The sequence below is a fragment of the Strix aluco genome, chromosome 16 (genome assembly GCF_031877795.1).
Source record: "Strix aluco isolate bStrAlu1 chromosome 16, bStrAlu1.hap1, whole genome shotgun sequence".
In the NCBI taxonomy this organism is placed as follows: Eukaryota; Metazoa; Chordata; class Aves; order Strigiformes; family Strigidae; genus Strix; species Strix aluco.
In genome coordinates this window covers 15,384,446-15,409,098 of record NC_133946.1, presented here as the reverse complement: position 1 = coordinate 15,409,098, position 24,653 = coordinate 15,384,446, and the positions used below count along the sequence as shown (strand labels likewise).

Genomic DNA, 24,653 nt, shown 5'->3' with positions numbered 1-24,653 from the left:
CACAACTGCCAGGTGTTTATAATATAAACCTGAAAATTTACTTTTCATTAACTCAGCACCTATTGCCCAGAAAACAGCATAACTCTGGTACTGATGTCTCCATCACCTTCCTAGCAAAGCACAAATATTTTTTAAAAAGTAACACCCAATGTCAAATTTTCTAAAACTGAGATAGACAAAAACATATAGTGACATCATGTATAGTGTGTAATGTCTGCACATGCAGAAGCTCAGTGCATGATTGTGAAGCAAGATAGCACAACACTGTGAATGTCATATTGCACATCTGCTCTTGCCAAACCCGTGCGCACCATGATGGGCAATGTAAACACAAATCCAGACTTATAAAATCCACAAATAAGCCTACCTATTCATAAAATTTCACATACACCTGCTGTATCTGATACGGAAGTCATTAAACCTGTGTGACATACAATGCAGGATGATAGCAATATTCTCTATAGTCAAGACTGTACTGTGACTTCCTATTTTAATGCTGTACATCGGAGAAGTGAACAATCTTCATATGCAGTGCCAAATTAAAAACAAAACAAAACAGGAAAGAGATAAAATAGATCTACTAATCTTCATCCTTCTAAGAATATTCTAACCTCACTACCAAAATGAGAATATTACAAATATTATGTCTGAACTGTGTAAAGTACTCCTCCAGCAGTTTGAGCTAGCCATCTAGCATCTTGAATCTGTTTCACCTCTCTGAAACAGTGATATACCTGTCTATATATTGCAGTTTAAATACAGAATGTTTAATTCCATGGGGTTTTCCATTTCTTTAAAAATTATTTGCAAAGATATAAATTGATTAGACCATAAAATCTTAAAAAAATACATTAAATGTTTGAAATTAGGCAGAAACAGATTATTCATCTGCCATATTTTCTGTTTGGAAACACCTAAAATATCAGTGTCAGTCCCTCCCTGTTCTTTCAGAAGGACTCGCTGCACAGACACTGAAAGCTATCATACCTTAACCAACGATGAAAGTCAATGAATCTATAGTTAATGCATCTTCTTCACAATGTTAGTCCAACGAGTTAATCTGGTACTAGCATGGGAAAAACGTGGCAACGGTTTTGAGAAGCAAGTGCAAAAACCTGTTTCAGCTCAAGATGCTAAGCTAAACCTCGGGTTGTGGTGAAGATGTCTTTTCACTAGGTCACCAGTCCTCTAAATATAGATTTCTCATTGAAGACATGAGCAGAAAACAATGTGAAAAGGGAAATGGCTGCAGCCTGCAATAGTTTTCCCTTTACAAGTTATCTTTCAAAACACCGAAACACCTGCATACTTTTCTTCCCAAATGAGAATTCATCCTTTTAAAAGCTAAGATGTAAGCATCATTTTTTCTTCTCTCCTCTTTCAGTAAATGTCCCACCCACACAAGCAGCAACAGTTTTCCTTTCATTTATCCTTCAAGCATTTTTTTCTCTTCTGTCAAAGTTGTCTATTAACCCCATGATTCAGATGTTGCTTCTTTTTTTCCAACAGGGTTCAACCTAGACATGCTGTCCTAATCTTTTGTTAAGAGTACATCCCACTCAGTTCTCTGCACCAGAAGACATTCCTTATTTTTAAAAGAAACATTTTAATACTGCACATAAACATCTAAACCGGTATTATTTAAGTACATGAAGGCAGCAGAACCCTTTCTTCTCATCCTGTTTGCTTAAATTCTTTTCTTTTGACTTTGTTGCATTTTTCTCACTGCACTTCATCTGCTTCATTCTCTTTACAGTTAAAAGTTGGCTGACAGAACAGCTTCTTTTTTCAGCTTCTCAGAAAAGACAGCATGCCTCAACTGTGTGTAGTACAACATTTGCTGACAGAATCTTTAAAAAAAAAATATATACATCAGCTGTTTTATTAAATGAGTCACCCAAATGCAGGGGGGTACTATATAGTAACACAAACTATGAATGCTCAAGTGGGAAAGAAGCAAGTACTATTTATAAGGCAACTGTATGTCCAGAAATAAAGATGGCATAGAAGCAAAATGTATGGCTGCTGCTACACGTGCTTAGCTCCATCATAAGTAAAGTTTGAAAAGAAAACTGTTTTTCTTCTTGTTGCAATGTTAATGGTTCATTATTTAAAAAACTGTGTGCACACACACAAATATACATATTTATACTACGTGTCTCCACAGAACTTCCCTATCATTGTTTCAGAAAAATAAATATCAGCATCTACAAAGCTACCTTACTAACTGAAGAATGCTGAAATATTAGTCTTGTTTTTAAAGGGAACTTGCATGATTTTATCTGTTCCTTCCAATAAAGTTGGCTCAAAAAAAAAGATTCATGAAGCCAGTACTCGGGCAAAAACTTGTATTGAATTCAGTGCATACTTGATAAAACTCTTACCAACTTCAAAAGCAAATTAAAAAGAATAATTACCAGTACAAAAATAGCTTCCTGTACTGTAAGTTCAGTTCCCATACAGAACAAAATACAACAGCACACCTGGAATCTCACAAATTCCTTTTGTATAAACGTGAACAGCAATTTTGTCAGTGCTGGTGTAAAAAGCAACCTCATTTCAAATATGCTACTACATGCAACTGAAGTATTTGCTCAAACCCTAATCTCAAATCAAAAAGTATATCAATTATTCTACTAATACACATTTTGCTGTAGTCAACAACAAATGATGTTGCTAAAGTACACCTTAAATGCCCCGGGACTTAAAGGTACCTTTTTTCTCCTTTGGAAAGAAAATACGAAATAGCTAACAAGAATAAATCTAGAGCTAATGATATGGAGCCAGATTTAAAAATATTTAGGCACTTAATGATAGCTGCCTAATGAGATTTATTTCCATAATTCGCTAATTCCCATTGATTTCTACTTGCTTAGGAATCGAAATATACACAAATGTCCCACTCCTGCTTTATAAAGAATATAAGGCATAAGAAATGTAATCATGAAAAGAGTCCATATATTTCCTGAATTACCTATGATGAATATTTTCAACTGAATATGATTAAAATGGTTCTAATAAAATGCAGTTTCTTTCCTTCTTCCAGCTGTCAAATCATGCGTAGTACATAAGAGCAAAAACTGTTGAAATTAACTTGAATTTTGCCCATGATGGCATTTGATTTGGCTTAAGTACCTGGCCATGTTTTTAGCTACATACAAGCATCTCCCTGGCCAGATATGATGTGTATCTAACAGGAACTTCAGAGATATCTCTTCTGCTTACTGAGCAATCAAATAGACAAGAGCACAATACCTCACTAGATAGACATCTTTGTTGCACAGGAGTTCAAATCAACACAACACTGATATTGGCTTTTAACTTAACAGTAAAGGATTTTATCTTTCTTTCATATAGCGCATTTGTTTAGTCAGTGTATCACTAGAAGTATGAGTCAATATTTCCACACCTTGGACATTTGAGTCAATATAATAATATTTTACTTTTTTTATTATCTCAGAGAACTACTGCTCTCCCCTTTCATGATTACAATTTCAGTTCTGTGTGTATCACCTGGGGGCAGCTTTTGACAGAAAACCTTTAACTTGGCTTATACGAAGTGAAAGTTTATGTTCAGCAGTACTACCATTACTACACAGCCAAGGTACAGAAACTTCTCCTTGGTCTTATTAAAAAAATAATCCTTTCTGGTTTTGTTGCTTAGTTTTTATTGGTGGGGTTTTCTGAATATAATTTCAGATATCAAATAATGGTATCTCAAAGCTGTATTATAGCATCAAGTCACAAGCAAATTGATGTCAGATGCCTACATTGTATGCCTTCACATCCAATAGCTAATGGAATTTTTAAACAGACTCAATGGGCAATATTAATTTATAATTTTGTTTTCCCCTTTGTTTTATGTTAATTGTCTTGGTTAGAAGTGAATGAGATTCACATTGTTCTATGTGGACACAGTTTGTTTAAAGATAGACTTACGTTATTACTTTTTTAAATATAATTATCTTATTCTAAAATAAAATACTGCCACCATCCAAAAGACTACAGTAGTGAGTAAAAGGGAAAATACATAATCACAGTTAGGAGGTACTGTATGTAATCGGGTTAATAATTTGCGGCCCATGCTGGATGTTGCCCTGTGACTGTACAAGATCATTGTGTAGCAAATGACAGTAAGAGATGTAAGTGGATCTTAAGTGCTCACAGAAATGTGGGCCCCTCCCATAAACCTTTCATGAGTCTTAAAGCAGAGGCCCATACGGGTTACAACAAAACTGGTTTCAAACAATTTTTGAGTGGCTTTTCATCTCCTATCCAGTCTTTAGAGTAGGAACCTTTCCTATGCTGCTCTGTTTGGTTGAGAGGGCCAGTCACTTCAGAATTCAGGGTAGAACTGCACCAATACTGAGCCAGCTACAGGACTTTTCTGTAGAGCAGGAGAAAACAAGATGACAAAAAAAACGCAAAGAAAACCTCCACGTTGAACTTTATACTGTGGTGTACTGATGCTTCATTGTTGTCACTGTGATGATCTAATTTTGAAAATGCTGGACATTATTTCTCCACAACAAATACTTGCAACTCAAAGAGCAGAGGCTTCTTCTCCCATAAGCTTACTAAAAAGTGTTGCCAAACGTGAACTCTTTTGAAAACCATAGCCGTGTTCATTTCAGGAAAAAAGAGCTACCTCTCTACAACTGTGTGTCAACCTTTTCCTCTTCTGGAATATTTTGCAAGTACAGCGGCTAGCCTGACACTGTTTTACCAAGCTCCTCCAGGGGTACTGTAGTAAGCCTAATGCTGAACAGCCGTACCCCTTCCAGTGAAACCAGTCTAGTCTCCCGGACAAAGCGGCAGAAGCTTTTCCTGCGGTTGTGCAATTACCAGCCGGTCGGGATCTCGCTGCTGCTGCCAGGAACGCAGGAATTTCTGCCGGTGCTTTAAAACTGACCGCGGGGCTGCTCGAGTGTTACTTCCTGAGGAGCCGCTGCCTCTGGCGGGGGGCAGCCGTGCCCAGGGCCCGGAGGGAGGGAGGGAGGGAGGGAGGGGAGCGGGGGGACCCTCCTTCCTGCCGGCCCCCCGCGCGCTCCCGCTCAAACTTCAGCCGCCCCCCACACGGGAGACAGCCCCTCGCCCCGGCGGGCCGCTCTCGCCCGCCCGCCCGCCTCCCGGCACCACGGCGCGCGCCGTTTCCCCCCGCGTTACCGTTATTTCGCGTTTTCAAATCTGACAGACGGGCGGGCGGTCAGACACCGGCGAGGGAGAGCGCGTGTTCCCCCCCCCCCTCCGGCGGCCAACGGCAGGAGCTGCCCCGCCGCGAGGCCTCCGCCCGGCTCCACGCCCGCGGGGCGGCGCCCGCCGGCCCCCTCCGCCACCGAGGGGGGCATCACCGCCCCGAGGGCGGCCTGGGACGGGCGACGCTACCTTTCCGTGCCGCTGCGGCGGGAGAGGAGCCGCTGCTTCTTCAGGGCGAGGTGTCGCTTGCGCGCGGGGATGAACGGAGCGTCCCCCGGGCGTCCTCCTGAGGATCTGCGGGGCTCGGCACCGTGGCAAGGCCCGGTACGGTACGGTACGGTACGGTACGGTACGGTACGGCGCGACAGCCCCACGGCGCTCCGGCGACCTCGGCTCCCGTTGCCATGGGGACAGGTCCCGCCCCTCGAAGCGTGGGGATTGGCCGGGCCTGACCGCCGTCCGGGCGTCGCGGAGCGCTCTGATTGGGCAGCGCTGGACGCCGAGGCGAGGTTGCGCGCGAGGGCGGGCCGTCCCCCGGCAGCCTGCGCCGGGAAGGTACGTGGCGGTCGCCGCGGGGGCGGGCTCCGGCCGCGCGCCTCTGGCGTCACCGGGGAGGTGGGGACACGGGCCCGTCCCTGCGCCGGGCAGCGCCGAGGGGGCCGTTAGTCTGCGGAGGCCCCCGGCGAGTTGCAGCCCCGGGGCCCCCTGTCTCGGCTGCCCGAGCCCTGCCTCAGCCGGCGGCCCCGGGCCGGTTTGTAGCGGCCGCCTCTGTCAGCGGCAGGCGGGCCTGAGGGGACCCGGCCTGCGGCTTCCGCGGAGAGATGGCCCGGGCTGGGGGTGCAGCGCCGTCTTCTAAACACCCCCGGCTCACGCACAGCCCCCCGCCTGCAAGGGTTAACCGGCCCCGCCGCTCTCCCCGCCCCTCCCGGCCGCGCCGCTCTGGGCCGCGCTGCAGAAGGAAAAGGTGCTTGTGGTCGCTCGGGCGACTGCTGCGGGGAGCAGCGAGGTCGTCGGAAGTTTCTGCAGCTCCCAGAGCCAGAAGCTGTTTCGCGGTAGCTCGTTTCCCTGCCGTGTCCGCTGTGGGAGCCCTGTCACTGCCCCCCGTGCCCCTTGAGAGAGCTCGCTCCTTACGCCGAAAGGCATTTCGCACAAATCTCCTGGTTGCAGTAAATCGTTACTATTATGTGTCCAATCGTGAACTGATACATGAGAATTTGAAAGTGTATTTTCAGGCATCCTTTTCCATGACTGCTCCTTCTTTTTGCTAATTCTCTTTCACCCACTTGAGCGTTATTGTGCTCAGACTTGGTTGTCCCTTCCTGTTACAGGAGAAAAAGGGGGGAAAAAAATCTTGACCTCTGTGTTAATTAACAAGTTAGAAAACTATTTTCAACCTGCACATTTGTTTATGCTTGGTGTAAGCTTGGGGTTTGATTTGTGGATCTCCATTCCCACCCTGTTTTGAAGTGCAGTACCTGGTTTTTTAGGTTTAGTATCTTTTCTGCGTTCTGGGCACTAAAAGTGATCATATGTTATGCAGAAAAGTTATTTTTAGTGGATAGGAAAATACTAGCAAATAGTCTATAGTTCCTATAAAAACCAACTATTTCTGGAATAAGCATAGATTCCAGTTGTAACCTGTTACATGTTTCAATACTGTGAGCCTCTACTCGTATTTAAACAGACCTACAAATGCTTGAAAAAGTTTTATTGCTCTGTGTTACATTTCTGTTACTCTGATTTACAAGATAATTAACTAGCTACAAGCTAGTTTAAGTTTTGTTTAAGAAACTGTTGCAATAGCTTACACAAATAAGAAAAAAAATTGAGGGATTTGTGTAGCTTAGGCAAGATACTCAAAACTGTTATGGGGTTTCGAATGCTTAATTATAATGAGGAGTCCAAAGTGGTGGTTGAAATTGTAGCTTCTGGGTTATGCATGTGAAAGAAAAATGGGAATGTAAACTGTCTATAATGACCTCTGTGGTAACAGAAAGCTATTAATGTAATAGGGCTGGCACTACTTGGAGCTTTTCCTCTCAAGGAAATACTGTTCAATCCTATAAAATAATTTTTCCACCGTATTTTTCACTTTAGAAACGGAGTTTTGTGGTCAGTTTGTATTCTTTACTAGTTTGTAAACAATAATTTTTAGGACCCAGAAGCATTGGAATTTATTAAGTGTAAATTCATCTGTACATGTCAGTAATCACAAACAGCTTATGACAAAAAGCTAAATAGCCATTCTGATGGGACAGGTGAAATAAATATACAATAATACTTAAAGTTCAGTTAAAAATGTGCCACAAATATGTGCAAAAAGAACCTGTAAACTTGCAGCCCTGCATTTTATCAGGGTAAACCACGACATTGCATAAGGAGAGCTGGTTGGGACCGACCCTTTTGCCATGTCACAGGCCCCACGAGCATGACACACTGTAGGCAGGGAGATCGTGCTCTGCCTGCGTGGCAGCGACCCAGCGTCCTCACCTCCGCCCTGTCAGGAGCTGGTTACATGCTGGGGCAGGAAAGAAAACCTCTAGTGCTCTGGGTGGTGTTTGGCTGTAACTGACTTAGCTGGCCTTCTGGGAACATGATCATCCTCACCTTTTGCAAATTAATTTAAGGTTATAGCCTACCTCACGCTGCTGGTTTGTCTTCTGTATGTGAACAAGTGTTCGCAAAGTTGCAGGAAAGATCAATTTGCTGCTGGATATTTAAAATATATGGTGGGGGGGTTTTCTGCCTCTATTAGCAACTTTAAATTAAGGGGAGCATAGGGGAGAGATGGACTTTCTTTGAACACGTGTTGGTGTCAAGAGGAAAAAAGCTGTGTGGAGCTGTGCCCTTGATGCCAATGGTAATATGGGACATCCAACATTGTTTTCCTCAGTCAGGCACAATGTCAAGCTCTTCAATGGCTGATCTGGAATATCCAATGGTAAAAATGGCCATGGCCAGTGTATGCAAACATCCTGTAGAGCAACCCAGGCAGTGGTGCAATCGCTGTGCTGACACTGGCCAATACATGAGAAGCCCTGGCATGTCTGAATACAAGAAAATGAACCTTGGTGTATACCATTAGATTAAAATACACTCACTTTGATGCAATGACAAGGTTCAGTTTGTTATGATTTCCTGCTCTATTTCTAAATTAGTTTCTAATTTTCTATCTAAATTTCTAAAGCAGTTTTTCCTTCTGTTATAAGTTACAAGATGGTGTTACGCTTACTGAGATTGAATCGCTTTTTTCTGGCTCTTGCCATTTTTTTTTTTTGTTTCACTTAATTCCTTTGGGTTTGTTGGTTTTTTGGGTCTGTTTGTCTCAGATCTCCCCTGGCTTTAGCCACACAGCTTCTAAAGCTGTTCAATTACTGGTTTAGATGGTTTAGAAGATGCTTTTTGGAGTCTTAAACTGTTACTCCAGTTTCAACATGCAGGAAGCTGCAAGATTTGAAAACTGCTAAGGATTTTAGTATTGCAACGGAAGCAGTTACCTTAATCTGAAATTGAGAAACACTGTTCTTAATGCTGGACATACCATAGCAATACCGTTTTGTTACACTGTTCTAGTACGTTAGTAAAAATGGGTAGGGTTTCACAAGGACTCCTGTATATCAGAGTGCCCTTGATACTTTTTGCTATTAATTTTATTTTGTGGAAGGTTATTGATATTAAAACTCCCATCAGCAGAACAAAGAGGTAGTCAAATGTCTCTGAAACAGGAGTCCTAAACTCTGGTTCCTAAATCTCCTCTTCTGTCTCTCTGCTCTGGGAAACACAGTGACAGATGCTACTTTTGCCATTGGCAGCAGCAAACATAATTTTCTCAGAGTAAAAGTGGGGAGAGAGGCTAACAATAGCATTAGTTTGTGTTTTAACAACAGAGTAAACTGATAACTTCAAGGCTGGTGCTACAGTACTTCTCCCCCCACCTGTCCACTAGAAGAAGCGTTATTATAACTTCTTCCATTTGAGTTAGGAAAAAAACACCTAGAAATGAGAAGAGAGTTTATTCTCCGTGCCTCTACAGCCATGGCAATGCTCGTATTGAAAAACTCATGCTTAACTAGCACAACGTGTGGTTTCCTGTGATGCGTACGAGTATCTGCTGGCCACAGAGCTGAGGCTGCTGAAGTCGTTTGCTGTGTTTCCCAACAGCAATGAGTTAATACACTTAACCACAGACCTGAAATGGAAATAAAATAGTGATTGTAAAGTTAAGAGTGTCATGGTTAATTGCCTAATTTATCTGGTGTGGGAGGGCTGTTGACTTCACATGAAAGTGGCAGGCAAGAATGCAATTAGCTCACTGGTGAGACTCTCCTGTGGCTTATGTCTCCCTGAGGAGGCATTGGTTTCAGAGGAGTTATATGAGTTTCTACTTAGTGTATGGCCCATAAGTTTTCTCCCTCTGGCAGACCTCTGCCAAGAATCTTTTCCCAGTTTGAACAAGTACAGCTCATATCCTCCCTGATTAATAGTACCCTTTTTTTTTGTATATGTAAGTAGTCAGAAAGTCTTTATACAAATGTATTGGTTCCACGAGCTTATCAGTTATGGCCATATCCTGGCTTTCAGGAGACTGTTCTGTACCAGAGTTACATATTTTGAGGGCGTTGTCTCCTGTTGTAACAGGGTTAGGTTTTCTCTCAACAATATGACTTCCTTACATTTAAGCCCTGGTACGAGTATACTGACTAAAAAGGGAGTAGAGGAATTATGCTGTAATTTTAGCTTTTTTTTTTTTTTTTTGAGTAGTCTGTCTTTTATGCAGGGAAGAATATTTGCCTCAAAGTTTGCTAGATCTTCTGTTGTTGACTTGACTTGGGACTGATTAATTATTCGTTGTACAACTGAGATGAATTTACTGAGGCAAGATACATCTTTCTGTTGTAGAATTGCGGTGGCATTTTCTATTACTTTTGGCTAGTACAAGCCTTTCTAGGAAATGAAATTTAGAATAAAAGACTTTGTATAGAACTAATCCAGATGTTGCAATTCAGAGCTGAAAATTTCAGTCACTTTTAAGAACCCCTTCCAGTCTGGAAGAAGGGAATATTTCTAAGCTGTTGTTTCATAAGCCAAAAGTATGAATTCATTAATAAGTTGCTGTGGATTAAACCATGACATGCTCTTACACCATGGCAGCTATTCTATGCTAAACCTGAGATACCTCACCCTTTAGTAGAAAAAACAAGCAGCAAGATTTTGTAATTTTAGAAGCAAATAATCAACAGCTGAAAGATGCTAATATCTTTTTTTTTCTTCTTCTTCTTCTCACAGGTCCCATGCTGTTGTAAGGCCTGCTGCTTGGAGTGAAGATTTCTATCATTGCTTTGACTATTTCAAGATTGTTTTCATCCTCTCTCAATCACAAGCCTACCATAGCTAGTTAGTTATGCTATTTATTTTTCTGTCTCCAAGTACTATGTGGCTATTTCATGTCAGGCTGGAACCTGCTTTAGCTGAAGGGTGGAGAATCTCTGTGTAGGGTGGATCCCTGGCTTTTCTGGGGCTGTGCCAGTGCCCCCTCCCATGATCTGGGGCATATCTGGCAGCATGACCACAGCCATGGGGTGGGATGTGTGCCTATTTGACTGGGAGTGCCTGCAGTTTGGTCCCTTGGTGGATCCACTCTGGTCACGTCATGTGATTAATTGGAAAGAAAAACTAGATGGATTGTTCTCGTTAGTTATTAGAGACTTCTTATTCCTGTTCTGGTGTTAGTCATCTATTCAGTGGCATATAACGAGAACCTATTTATTGCAGCTCTTGAGGAGAATTCCATTACACTGGTTAATTTGGAGAGGCAGGGAGAAAAATGCATTGTCTTCTAATGTTGACCAAAACCCAAATTCTAGAATGAAGATGAGTTATCAGTGTAACTGCAGCTATTTATATTGCAGTGGTAGAATCTCCAGGTCCCTTTTCTGTTAGGTACTGAACAGCTCAGACACAGAACAAGAGAGCTCTTTGTCTGTGAAAGTCTGTAAGTCTAAAGCTATCCTATATTATCTCTCATCTTCTGCTTATCCTTTCTTGGGCATGTACCTCACTGGCTTTCTGCTGCAGATTTCAGTGATGTATTAATTTTCAGATTGATTTTCTAATCTTAAAATTATAAAAAATATTTTTTCTCTTTATATAGTAAGTGAAAGAAAAAATGAAATATACTGTGAACTTAGAAAGGGTTGGAAAGGATGAGGAGAAAAAAATGTTTTCATAATATAAAATTTTATTTACTGAATTTTAATAAGGTCTACCCTAGAACAAAAATAATAAGGCTTATTCTGATCAAAGAGGATTCTGTTTCAACTGGACATGTTTTATAAAGGTAAACATGCTTAATCAGATTCAACTTCTACCTTCAGCAACACTTAAACAGAAGTTTATCAGCCAAGTAAGTTTATTTGGAAACAGGGATATTTATGCCTTGGTGCAGCAAAATATTTAATCATATTTTTAGGTCTATGCCTACTTCCTTTTGAGTATTTGTTTACATTTCTGGAAGATTTTATAAGATATATTTTTCTAACTGAGCAAGCCAGTGACTCAGGACTTTAGGTTAGATTGAAGAAGGGAGGCTTCCTTGAAAATTTCAGCTCTACACTGATTAGAAAGGAAATAGACAGTTTTTATTCTGTAGGGGAAGATTATTTACATGCACATTTACCAAAACCTGGTAAAGATGCAGGGTGCTTTAGAAACAGTGAAGGAGATGTGGTCAGAGAAACACATAGAACTGAGGCAAGACCCATAATATATTCAGAAGGGAAGAATCAGAGTAAATTGAGGAAGAAAACTTAGTTTCAAAACAAAAAAAGGTTTCACTGTTTTGAAGATGTAGAAAAATATGAATACTGGTACAGGACATGATAACTTCAGACTTGAAGCAATACAAAGAGAAGACAGAAGAGGAACCATATCTTACTTGAGAAGAAGGTAAGACATCTGAGTTGGTACAAGCTATTTTGGTACTCTCCACTGAAGAGGGTGGCTTGGAAATGAGATAATAACGAACAGCAAGAAAAACAAGAAGTGAAAGGTAGGGTACTGTGGTTCTATCAAGAAGTGTTATCACTTACAGCACTTTTTTGGCTTCTCATTTCCACTAATGGAAACATTAAAAAAAGTCAAAAAAAAAAGGCTTGTGGTAAAGGACATACAGTGTATGTATATCACACAAATCTCCTGCGGAACAAGAAGTACCATAAATGTCTCATTAAAGGAAAATGTAGCACTTTATTCCTGATGCAGTTTTTATTCGATTTCTTGTGTAAATCAATATTTTATTACATATTTTTTCAAGTCATCTGCAGTTTCTATAATGCCACTGTCATCATAAAGCAGATGAGTAGCATCCGAACATTAAGCAAAAGCTAAGTATCTACCAGATATTTACAAAATCATGGTAGTAATTTTTTAAAAATGCCTGTCTTTTAAAATTGTATCTACTTCTGTCCTGTCATAATTATATGCATGTCATTATCACTCAGTTATTGCCAGGGAAAAAAATGGGGAGTCAGCAGGGGGGTTTTATTCCTGTGGTGTTTAGGTTTTTTTTGTTTATTTATTATTATTTTTCTATCAACCTTGGACTAATAGGGGGAAGTCAGCAGTGATGTTTCCCAGGAATTTGTACCAGGCCTCTGTGCTTCAGTGTTGTCATAAATGATCCCAAAGGGGCTACAAAATGAGGTGAGAAGGTTTGCTGATGACAGGGAATTACTTAGAGTAGTAAAATTAAAAGTTGACCTTTTACTTTAGATTTGTAGAGTATCTCATGATACTCAGTAGCTGGGTGATAAAGCAGCAAATGATATATTAGTAATGTAAACTGATTTGGCTTGAAGAAAAGGCGGTCTTGGTTTTTTTAATCCAAAAGGGCAACCTTTAAACTAGCTGTTATTGCTTAGACTGTGTAATAAGAAAGTTTTGTGAAAATAGTGCAGTACTCAGTGGTGGTCAAAATAGCAAGTATTAGGAATAGTAGAATTGTTAGGAAAATGATAGCATAAAATGCAAAGGATTGTTGTATTACTGCATAAATCCATGGTACACCTGTATCATAAACATGACATGCAAGTCTACTCCTGTAAGGTAATGAGTGGCATGCTGGAGGTAAATAGAAGTGGTCACTATTTCTTATAACACAAGAAAAAAAAGAATCAAATCAGATGGCAGATTCAAAAGTGCATGCTGAACATTGCTACCTGTCTTTCCCTGGTATTGCATATTGCAATTTCTCAACTGTCTTCTGCTCTGTGAATTTATCCCACCTTTTGGACTGGACTGCAAATCAGAGTTAAAGTATAAGCTTTTTAACTGCTTTGTGGAGAAGATGAGGTAGAATCTGATGTACCTTTGAGAGTTTAAAGTTCAGAACACACTTTTCACTTTCCTGTGCATGTTGTGAAAGTACAGTTCTGCTCTTTAAGCACTGTGGATGAAAAGTGCTATTACCTTGTGTCGTCATGAATTGTACGAACCAAAGGTCTTCCTTTTCCTTTAGGTTTTTAAATTATGGTGCTTTAGTTCCTGGTGAGAATTTATGTTTAATTGCAGACAAAATAACAATCAGTGCCATTAGCAGAACTTGGTGTTGAAAATAAAAAATATGTAACTGAAGAATGAATGATTAGTTGTTCTAGCAAAAAAAAAATCTCAAAGGATGGGTGGGAAGCATGTGTGAGTGCAAGGAGGTGCAGCTGTAGGACCAAGTGAGTGTGAGTGAGTACATGTGAGCATGGGCGTGAGATGGCACAGGAGTCTGTGTATGAGCAAATGGGCACAGGGGTGGGGGGGGAGTGAATGTAAAGATGCATCAGTGTGCGTACATACTGGTGAGCGTGCAAGTGAGTGTGAACATGTGCACAAGCGTGAGCAAGCATGCAGGTGAGTGTGTGTATTGAGTGTTTTTCAGGACATAGGAAAGTGGAGGATTTAAACCAGAATTTATGGCCTTTTCATTTTTGTGCCCCACAGAAGTGGTTGAGGAGAGGTGGCTCTCACTCCCCAGTCCCCCACCTGTCTGGAGTCCATTTGTTTTTCCCTGCTGCACTTCCATGGGGAATGTGCTGAAGACTGAATCTTCCAGTGAAAGGGTAGCAAGAGCATTTCTGCTCTGGAAGCAATTTCCCCAATCTTTCTAGACTCTCAGCAGTGTGAAGCACCCTTTTGTCCACTGTTTCATCTGGTTATGCCAAAATGAAATATGCATGTTTGTGGACATCTGTAGAATAGTGCTGACAATGTTTGCAGTTTTGGAAGTTGAAAATAAAACACACACAAAAATGTATCTATTGCTTGTTGGATCAATGAGTTACAAACTGGATATGTATTTGTTTCCTCACACTGAAAAAGGAACAGTATTTAGCAAAAAGTATTGTTGATATCCTTGTTGGACCCCAACATTGTCTTGTTCCTGAAAAACTTGCTGAGGAAATTTGAATGTTACAAGAATGGGAGGATATGGTTGCAAGTTCTACTCCATCCTGCACTGTTTTGGACCCTGGCCATCAGGAAACATTTTGTCTACTTCAGAGATGAAACACTTTCTCTTCAGAAGTAATATTATGAGCAAGATGTATAAATAATCTGTGGCAAGGGGCAACTTCATTACAGAAAGGGAAGTCATCCCAACTTTTCTTTTCTTTGATGAAATTTTAAAAAGATTTCTACAAAAGATATGCAGGGAGGAATTTGCATGGTTTGTATTGACCTACATTAACCCTAGTTAAACATAAAAGTAGCTTACAAGTTGTTGCACTCTGCTTTTGTCACCCCTTGTACTTTATCAACCATTGATCCTTATTCTTTGTCAATTCATACATGTTTAATGTTGCATTGCAGATATTTTTCCTCACCTCCAAAAATATTAATAAGACTGGGTGAGAATATTTAAAAGAGCATTGTTTATCCTGTTCTTGCCTCTGCTGAGCTGTGTGTCTAGAAAATAGAAATACAGGCTTCTGCCTACTGCAGAGGAATGGAAATAAATCCTCACGTGAGCTCTTTCAAAAGAAATTACATATCCTGGAGTAGGAAAACTCACAGATCAGTATAACATTTTGTTGCATATCTTGAGCTTTATTTCAAAAGATGGACCCTAGACATTTGCTTTGGTATCTAACTGGTAATTTTACCAAATGTATCTAGTTTGGATGGAAAGTTATGTGGTTGACCTGAATGACTCATGTCACGGGGGGAAGCAGGGGAAGGACAGTTTGAAGCAAAGGGTACAGGAAACCTTGTGGAGAAAGAAAATCAAGATTGCTACATACTCCTGCAAATAACACTCACTTTTAAGAATATGTTTTTGCAGAAACAGGAATTAAATAGTGATATGAATATAAAAGTAATACCTTTAAAATAATTTTGGAAGACCAACATCAAATCAATTGTGCAACCAAATGGCCATCACACTGTAATTACTTAGACACTGTTTCTTCTTACTGGCAGTTTTAATATGAAATACTTTACAGTGGTTAGTGTTCATACTTATTCTGTGAAATAGATAAACATTAAGCCAATGGTTTCATAGATTGTGAAGCAAATAAGTTATTCCATGTTGTGGAGCAACTGCCACACTGGAAATAAAAACCAGAAGCTTTGATTCCAAATCTGTTGATACAATTTAGAAGTGGAAAAGCTGCCCTGTGAACTGACATCTAAGAGCTTCCTAGAATTGGTTAGCTACATGTTGCCTCCTATTCTGGTGTTGACACTGGATTAAAGGTAGCTAATACTGCCTTTCTTTATGGTACTTGATGCAAAAGCATTTACAGTTTTAAAAGGTGGTGGAGATGGAAACGTCTGAGAGACAGACTGACCTATAAAATAGATCAGGACAACAAAAATTCTTCTGGACCTTATTTTCTTTGCATATGTTGTCACCTCTTCTGGCCTTAATCTCACTTCCCTCCATGTTCTATACCCTCCACCAATAAAAATGTAACGTACGAAGTAAGAGCTTTCATCAGTCTATCTGAAAGCACTCTGCAATTGTTCCTTGTTTCACAAAACCACAGTTAGATAACGTCCATTTTGCAGGCTGGTGAACTGAAGCCAAGACAAACTGGTTTGCCTAAACAAATTGTATCTGTTGTAAAAGCGTTATCAAACTCTTTCTGTGAGCCTCAGGCTGCGGATGTATAATTTCATCTAAGAAATGGTGCAGGTTCAGTTGCCTCGTTACCAGGCAACTGGAAGGCCTGTCTTGCAACAAAACTTTTTCATTCATCCTTCCCTGGCCTTTCTGAGTTTCTCCTCAAAACTTCTTGTGCAAAGGGACATGTAGAGCCCCTGCAAATCCTTCTGAGGAGTCATCCTTCCCCAACCTACCCAACAAATTACACAGTCTCTGTGTTGCTTCCCATGCTATTTTAAAATTAATACTATTTTCTGAGGTTTTAAGGAACTTTTCCAACTGAAGTGACCGCATAAAGCTTTTTTTAGATACTCAAACACAGTCTTAAGGCTTTATCATCTGGTCAATGCAAAACTCCCTTCATGTTAATGACTGTAGACATAGGGCCCCTCATAGGACTCAAATTTTGGGCAAGAATTGATGTCTTGCATCAAAATATTCTGGCTTTTGTACCACTAATGGTTAGTAGTAGACTGCAATCAAGTTATTTAATCATGTAAGGGTTTTCAAAGCCAGTCAAAATATCATCATGAGATTTTTTTTAAATCCTCATTTACAACAAACATTCATTGCCAGTGCTTAATGATCACAGAAGGACATACAGTTTAAGCATGGGTTTTAAAAAAAAAAAAAAAGCTTTCAATACAAGATCTACTTCTGTCATCACATCTGTCTGCCTTTTGCCATTAGGCAAGCAGTGTATTTATCTTTGAAGTCCTTTATTTGCAAAGGTGCTAGTCATGCTCTGTTAGTACTCTCTAATCTCTATGTGTGCACTTAGTTGAGAGCATAATACAACATTTGTTCTTTCCTGATGAACTAATGGTTTCTAACGAGTTGCAGGGTCTTCAGTGTTGTGAAAGTCTGTTTTGACCCTAAATGACTTGGGTTAGGTCACTAAAATGCTAGGTGGTGAAATAACCTAGCATGCTTATTTGAGCTTCCTTAACCTATATGCTTATTTAAGAAAGGGAAAAAAGGAAAAGAAATACAGCAGTGGAAAAATGTTATTGGTGATCACGCTCCAAAAGGTTAGTGAATTCTCAGAATTGTGATATCGGAAAGGAGATTAAAAAATTGTGAGTATTTTTAAAGTAATTTAGGGTTAAAAGGGACTTTCTGGAAACAATCAGTTATGGAAGAGCCTGTGGGAAACTGGATACCTGAGTTCTAGTCTTAACCACATCCCACCATGTGGCCTGGTTTTCAGAGACTCCAGGGCTTGCTGCAAATCCCCTTTATTGAGGGGTCAGATGGAATCTTAACAAATTACATTATGATACACACTGTCACGGAAACAGATAGTTTCAGCTTTTTGCTCTGAATCATTCATTCGTTTGTTCTTTCTTTGTCTGAATGCAACATAATAAAAGCTTTTGAGACTGCACATAACAGATTCCAAACTTTGGGAGAATGTTTTAGTTATCTGTGAGATCAACCCTGTTAATTTTGGTGCAAATAGAAAATGAGTAAAGCTTAATTTCCGCTAAAATCAGATTAAAGAAGGATTCTTTAAATGCTTTCAGTGTAAGCCCTCTACAGCTGTCAGGCTATCTGTCCTTTTCCTTAGAAAGCCATGGTGGCTGCAAAGCTTGTGAAACTGATGTGAGAAAAACTAAGCACGTAGAAGTGGTTTAACTGAGAATAGGATTTTTAGCCTGACTGTTCCAAACTGTAGGACTTGTGATAGCAATAATTTGGGGAGGAGGAATCTTACAAATCTGTATCTTCCCCCTTTAGTGAGAGCTGTATGCATACTCAGAGATATGCTAGGAATTCTCTAAAAGGCTGGGAATGTTTCTTACATTTTCAGGATTGAAAAAAGTCTACTTCTGTCTGTCTTTAGAACAAGCTATTAAAGTCTCTCTCAACCAAAGAGAAGGATCAGAGATGATCAGCACTGTGTATTCTCTGCTGCTTTAGGAAAATGCAGTAGCCAGGAACTACATTAATAATACTTCACTGCATGGTAGGGCCATTTTATAAGACTAGCATGTTAATCTTTATTCAGGTTTTAAATCTTACAAAGACTACTTGTCTTTAGAACAAATCTGGCTTTTCTGTCTATAACCTTGTGGATTTCTAAAGGTTTTTAATTTTAGATAGAAGATGGGCAATTTACTTCATAATCTAATTAGTAGGTTAGAGTTGGACTTGCTTTTAATAATGTGAGACTAAGAAGGACAGGATGACGTTTCTAACAGAGTATGAACAAATAGCTGGAGGACCTAGCTTTTCATTAGTTTGGTATTTTAATACATAGTCTCTCACAGGTCAAGGATTCAGCCAGGTACCTTTGGGCGATGCCAAAACATTTCAGGTGGATTTATCCATTGGTTTTAATGGGTTGAAGCAAAGATAATTCTGTTCTTTTTGGGCTATGCTTTCAGTGAAACCAGAACAAAACTTCCATTGATTTAAATACAAAACCAAGATCATGCTTAATGCTACTCTGATGTGATTCCTGACTTGGATGATGAATTTCTGCTCTTCCAAAAGACTATGCAGTACTCTAATGGAAGTAATATTTGCAGGTGACATATATGCAATTTAATCATTTTTTTTCCGAAAGGCTTGGGATTTAGTTAAAATGAGGTAGATAAAATTTTTTCCATTGAGAAGTTTCAAAGAGTCACTAGACCACTCTATACTTTCACCACACACCCGCAAAGACCTAAATACTTGCTGCACTGTAGCAAATTAGTTATGGTGTCATAGGCAGAATTAGCCAATGACACTATATTGAAGTGCCATTCCCTTATCCACATCGTCTTCCATATCCTTCAGCTACTCTTGAGCCTATTTCTCAAGCAAAGGACCATTACTATTTAAAACTTAATATTACATTTATATTTGGAAAATAAATAATTTTTTTAACATTAATACTGTGTTTGCAAATGCTTCAATGCTGCTTGAGCTCTGCTCTTAATTAGGATGAGTGCTGTATTTCTCCATGGCCTGATGTGTCACTGCTTCATTGCAGAAGGATGACTGTGGATCCCGAGAAGGTGTGCTGACAGGTGATTTCTCTGACACCTCGGAAGATGAGAAGTGATGTTCCCAACGTGCTGTGCACACCCACACTGGGGTGCCTAAGCTCAATCCTGACAGAGTTCCTGATACATTTGGTAGAATTATTCTGATGGATGAGTAGTATCCCCAAAGACAGGGTTCGTAATGAGACCAGAACTGTGCAGTATGCCGATTAGCTGTCCTCCTCCTTGAAGTTTCTCGGTGAGCAGTGCATACATGAACACACACTACTTTTTTCCTCCCACACACGCAAACTCTGCATCAAGTTGTTTAAGTGAGTTGTGACATGTATTCATGCTGTTGGCTTCTTTCTGCTGGGGGCTGACTACTGCACTCCTATCTGAAAAGTTTTCCACCAAACTCGGAGATTATTTTTCATTAAAACAATATCTGGTTTTGTCCCTCAAGCTTGGGTGTCTTTCTACTCATGAATGTGAACATCAAAGGCAATTAATAAATCCCTTTGAATAACGTGCCAGTACTCTACTCTTACATAACTGTCAGTCCTAAGTAGAAGATGCTTTCTTACCAACTAAAGCATCTTGGCAAGGATTTCAGACATTTTAAATTAATTCTGCTGCTTCCAGAACATCCATTAGATAAAATCTGTTGAATTTGAATCATTGACCCTTAACCTGAAAACCAGGTTTACAAAGGTCCTGCAGGAAACACATTGTGCACTTAACTTCCCCTATGAAAACTACAAAAAATTGTACACCAAAGTACAAGGACCACAGCCGTGACAGAATTAGACTTGGACAGGGATATGAAAACTACCCCACTGTACTTGATAGGATAATTTCTTTTCAGCAATATGCACTGTGTGACTACAAATAAATGCATGACATTGAGGAATTGTACATTTCTTTTTTAATAGTTTTTTTTTACTTGCAAAATATTTCCATTGATTCGCAATGCTTAAAGAACTGTGAAGTTGTGTTACTGATGAACATAGGGTTACTACAAGAAGCTTCATGCTATTAGCTCATACCAGAAAAGAAATAGCAGATTTTGTGGGTGAGGGCTTGGATCTTCGATGGAGCTGCAGGAATTTGGGCAGCTGGGGGAAGACCCTGTAGCCTCTTTCTTAGCAGCCTGCTAAAGAGATCACTGTGGAAGTCTCTTGCTCTAGGATTCCTACTGCTAGTGGTGGTTTGGGTCTGTTTGTTTGTTTTATTTTAATTCTTCGATACAGGATAATTCAAGTGAGTAGTCAGTATGAAGTTTTATCATCCTCTGCCTTTGGATGCCTGATTAAGCATGACGTGCTGTGATTGGGATTTTAAATACCAGAAGTCTTTCCAATTACCTCAATTACCTTTATCCAAGGAATGATTGCTATTTCCAGGTACGCATCCTGTTGCCCGCAGTTTCTCCCTCAGGATTTTCTGGCATCATTCTTGCATTAATAGGCCTTACGAAAGCATACTATAGACTAACAACTATCCCACGGTACCTCTGGAGTTTATTCAGCCCTGACACGGTTTCTGTGTGCATTTTCTAACTCTTCTACATCCACTCCATTTTAGGAATGTTCAGAAGCTTCATTTTATTTAAAGCCTTCAAATTATAGAAATCGTGCATATGACATAGAACACATCTATCCAAAAAACTTCTCTTATAATTTCCTCTCTGATTATATAAGCCACCTGTAAAAGGAAGTTATATCAAAAAAATAGATTAAAAGTTATCACAAAGTATTTACAGTAAAACAAGTAGTGAAATGTGTTAAATTGTTTCTGTTCTTCAGTTCCCTGTTCTAATAGCTCTTCTGGACATAATGTATTTGAAAAAAATAGAGGTAAATATGGAAAATCATTTATGAATTTCAAATGTATGCCCTGTCATGCTGTTTTGTAGGGAGTGTTGTCTAGATTCTGTGGGACATACAATTGCTGTGCCAAGATCTGTAGTAGTATTTTGGCTTCTAGTGCCTAAATTCCCATTTACTGAAACAGGACCTGAGTTCCTAAGAAATTAACCCAAGAGAAGATTTTACTTGCACTTGAAACTATTGGCAGTATTTTTTGATTGCAGAGTAGAATTTTCTTCTTATGTTTGAGCCTTAACTCATATATATATATATGTAACTTGTACATATATAGTTAGCTGAAATTATTGTATAGATTTTGAGAGCCGTATGCAGACCTGACACATGTGGAAAACACATGCAAGCTATTGCATAACAGTGAAACAATAAAAACGTAACCATGGCCTATTTTTCTCTTTCATTCATTACTAACACTGTCCCTTTCTCCCTGAAAGAAATCCACAATGAAATATTAATAGCAACATACTGTTGAATAAACATCTGCAGATGTAAGCATTAGCCATTTAAGCTTGAGTAAACACTCAGGACAAGAAAAGTGAGTGTTAATAAAGTTCAAAATCACCAAGAAAAGGCATTGTGAGACTAATCCAGGAAATTATACTGCATTTTCAAAAAGTATATTTTTGAGGAAGTAATACAATCTTTTGCTTTCTTTAGGAGTGAAAAAGAACCTGTCTCCCTCTGCTGGTTTTCAGAGAAAAAAAAAAAAGTTTATAAAGACTAAAAAATCATAGCTGAAATTTTGATACAAATTACCATATGTTCCAGAATTAGGGCTTAAAACTTGTTGCCTTTAAATACATAGGAGTCACCTTGAGGACATTAGAACTACCTGTCTTGATTAGCTGAGAATTGGTAGATTTTTGTAGTATTTACTCTGTTTAAGCTAATTGTTTCTCAGTATATTTGGCATGATTACTTTATACGTCCGTCTTTAGGAAAATGTAACAAGATAAATTTAAACTGTTTAGCCTTTAATTCAAACCTCACTGAGTCTCGTAGCTATCCTGAAGAGCTGCCTAATATTGGAGTCGTAAATGTAGATGCATCATTTTCCTTTCCTGCATAGCCTGAGTTAGTGTACTTTATAATTCAGATCAAGCCTTTTTCTTTCAAATATGAGTTTCTAAACTGCTCCATAATGTAAGTCCCAGTCATAAGGCTTTTGAAGGCCACACACAGCAGCCTAGCTGCAGTGCTGAGCACGGCTCGCCAGTTATGACAGGCGCCTGAGGTTGCTTTGCATTGCGCTGGGGCCTGCGACGCTGAGGCTGGCTGCTGCGGGATGGGTGCTCGCACCTGCCCAAAGCACAGTGTTGCCCGCCCTGCCGAGCTGCGAGCCCCCCAGTGCCGCTCCCCGGGGCGGGGAGACACCCGCGCGAGCTCTGTGCCAAGGGGAGCATGTCAGCGGGACGGGGCTGAACTTTGTGTTGCAGTCCCCACCCCGATGAACAAGTGTTTGGGAATTTCCATGGAACAGACGTGCTGCACAAAGTACCGTGTTCTGGTACACGTCATGGTATCTGCCAAGAGGTTTTTGTCCTTGGTACGATATGCTCCATCTTCCTATTGTCAGAGGAAACACATTTCTCCTTTAATAACCCCTGTGCTTCTACTAACAATTTCTCATTCACAAAAAGGGTACACTAACAATGCTCACGAAGTTTATTCCTTTCAGTTAATTAAAGGCAAGTAGCAATTCCAGTAGTTAAATTCAGCCTTCATCTGTTAAATTTGTAGGGCTTACATAAATGCATTTTAGGCTGAGAAGAAAATTAAGGCAATTTTGTTTCTAAAGTGATTTTTTTGGGGGGGGTTTTTTTGTTTGTTGTTTTTTTTTTTTTATTCCCATGTGTTATCTTCACCAAAACACATTTGTTATGCCTTGTTACATGTAGTCACACTTCTGATCTGGGTATACATCAAGCTTCCTTGTATCCTCAATATTGTGTTAAAAGGCATCTGCCAGCTGCTGTTTGTCATATTTCCAGTTAATACCAGTGTCAGTATAGTTAGTTACAAAAGTTGATTCGATTTTTGCATATGTTGTGTTGGAATTCTTTTGTGAAGTTTGAATATCAGGGTAGTGAGCACAGCACTTAATTTCTCCAAACATTTGACCAAATTCTCTCATGTTTATTCTGCCTGTAGTATGTAATTTAAATTTTAATATAAATGTTCCTTAATAAAAGCGTATGGATCTTTATTGCTTGTTTATCTGCAACGCACTTTTTTTTTTTTAACAAGTTTTACCAAGTGTCTCCTGACTCAGGGCAGCTGTGGCATTTGGTCAATGTATCACAGGCAACATCTATAGTAGCGAGGTAGTGAGTCTGCTGAGACACACACCTTGTGCATTGCATTTACATGGACATATTAATAACTTCCTGTATAAGAAATACTTTAAAACTGATGTAATGTTTTCATGTGGGAATGTGTAACTTGTAATTATCCATTCATAAGCAAGTCTGCAGGCTATGTCATTGTTCCCTTCATTGACTCAACTCTCTAGGGGATAGTGTCATTTTACCTAGGAGCTGGGCTTCCAGTGCCAAGCAGTTATCTCTCTTGAAGCAGAACTATTTTGGCTGCCAAGCTATGGAGAATGTTACATGGCATCTGATATACAAATGCAATTTCTAAAACTGGCTGGTACTGCTTCTAGAGTGCACCTGATAATTAGTATATATTTAACATGAATGTAGCTGAGAAACTATGAAAACAGAAGCAAAAGAACTGATGTTGGAGATGCTCTTCAGTGTAAGGAGCGAAAGCAAAGGAAGGAATAGCATATTCAGTTTGTAATTTAGTGTACCTATTTAACATGGAATTTGGGTTTTATGCAGCCCTTTGTAACCTAGAATATTTTGCAAAAATGAGATATTGCTAAAAAGCATGGGCTTAAGTTATTAAAAGACATGCAAAATAGCAGGAAAGTTTCCTGACAAGAAGGAAACAATTTCTAAGGAGAATCACAAGAGGGTCTTACAATTATCATGGGACTGATATACAGGCTTGATAATAGTCTAAAATTCTGCACTAATCCATAGAATGAACCAAATAATCTTTTCTATCTTGACATTTATGACCTGGTCATATTGTCATATATTACATAACGTGATGGGGGTTAGTCAGTCAGATAGTCATGATCTTGTTGAAATTGTTGGATGTGTTAGCCGCCTTCTACTTAGGCTAAGCAGATTAATGCTCCATTGGCTAGTGATGGATGAAACACAGACAAATGGTTGTCCCAGGACTAAACCCTGTGGCAGGTGAGTCAGAGGTGCAATCCGCAGCAGTTCCCTGCGACCCGTGTGTGAGGGGCAAAGCAGCACAAACACTGGAGGGACTGTTTTACAGCAGGAGGTGCTGGTCTGTTAGGATGCCAGTGAGAAAGGCATTCTGCCTCTGTAAAGTATCATTTAAATTGCTGTTTATTAG

At 39.8% G+C, this 24,653-nt stretch overlaps 2 protein-coding genes across 4 annotated transcripts in view; one reads left to right on the top strand and one right to left on the bottom strand.

The window, feature by feature from the left end:
- Positions 1 to 5,550, bottom strand: part of NUCB2 (nucleobindin 2) — a 30,981-nt gene extending 25,431 nt beyond the window's left edge. The window contains exon 1 of one of the 2 annotated variants that reach the window (XM_074841819.1): positions 5,386 to 5,550. The gene's annotated coding sequence lies outside the window, so the exon portion shown is untranslated. Of the gene's footprint in view, positions 1 to 5,166; positions 5,297 to 5,385 lie in introns of those variants that run through there. The other variant, XM_074841820.1, reaches the window with a different exon arrangement.
- PIK3C2A (phosphatidylinositol-4-phosphate 3-kinase catalytic subunit type 2 alpha) overlaps positions 5,420 to 24,653 on the top strand; it is a 73,896-nt gene continuing 54,662 nt past the window's right edge. The window contains exons 1-2 of one of the 2 annotated variants that reach the window (XM_074841815.1): positions 5,420 to 5,525; positions 10,483 to 12,141. The gene's annotated coding sequence lies outside the window, so the exon portion shown is untranslated. Of the gene's footprint in view, positions 5,526 to 5,686; positions 5,752 to 10,482; positions 12,142 to 24,653 lie in introns of those variants that run through there. The other variant, XM_074841818.1, reaches the window with a different exon arrangement.